The following is a 610-nucleotide window of genomic DNA, read 5'->3' as shown; positions in this document are numbered from 1 at the left end:
TGCACCAAATGGCATGCAAAATCACGTTTTGTGCCATTTCTGGCGTTAAACGCCGGGCTGGTGCCCATTTCTGGCGTTTAACGCCAGCATCTTGCCCCTATCTGGCGTTTAACGCCAGTCTGGTGCCCCTTTCTGGCGTTAAACGCCTAGAATGGTGCCAGACTGGGCGTTAAACGCCCAACAGCTAACCTCACTGGCGTTTAAACGCCAGTGGGTGCGTCCTCCAGGGTGTGCTGTTTTTCTTTCTATTTTTCATTCTGTTTTTGCTTTTTTCATGGATTTTGTGACTTCTTATGATCATCAACCTACAAAAGACATAAAATAACAAAATAAAATAGTTAATTATAAAACATTGGGTTGCCTCCCAACAAGCGCTTCTTTATTGTCATTAGCTTGACAAAGGACTCTCATGGAGCCTCACAGATACTCAGAACCGTGTTGGAACCTCCCAACACCAAACTCAGAGTTTGAATGTGGGGGTTCAACATCAAACTTAGAGTTTGGTTGTGGCCTCCCAACACCAAACTTAGAGTTTGACTGTGGGGGCTCTGTTTGGCTCTGTTTTGAGAGAAGCTCTTCATGCTTCCTCTCCCTGATGACAGAGGGATAC

Source organism: Arachis duranensis, chromosome 5, assembly GCF_000817695.3.
Source record: "Arachis duranensis cultivar V14167 chromosome 5, aradu.V14167.gnm2.J7QH, whole genome shotgun sequence".
NCBI classification, from domain to species: Eukaryota; Viridiplantae; Streptophyta; class Magnoliopsida; order Fabales; family Fabaceae; genus Arachis; species Arachis duranensis.
The sequence above is the reverse complement of the archived record's forward strand: the minus strand, read 5'-3'. Positions refer to the sequence as shown.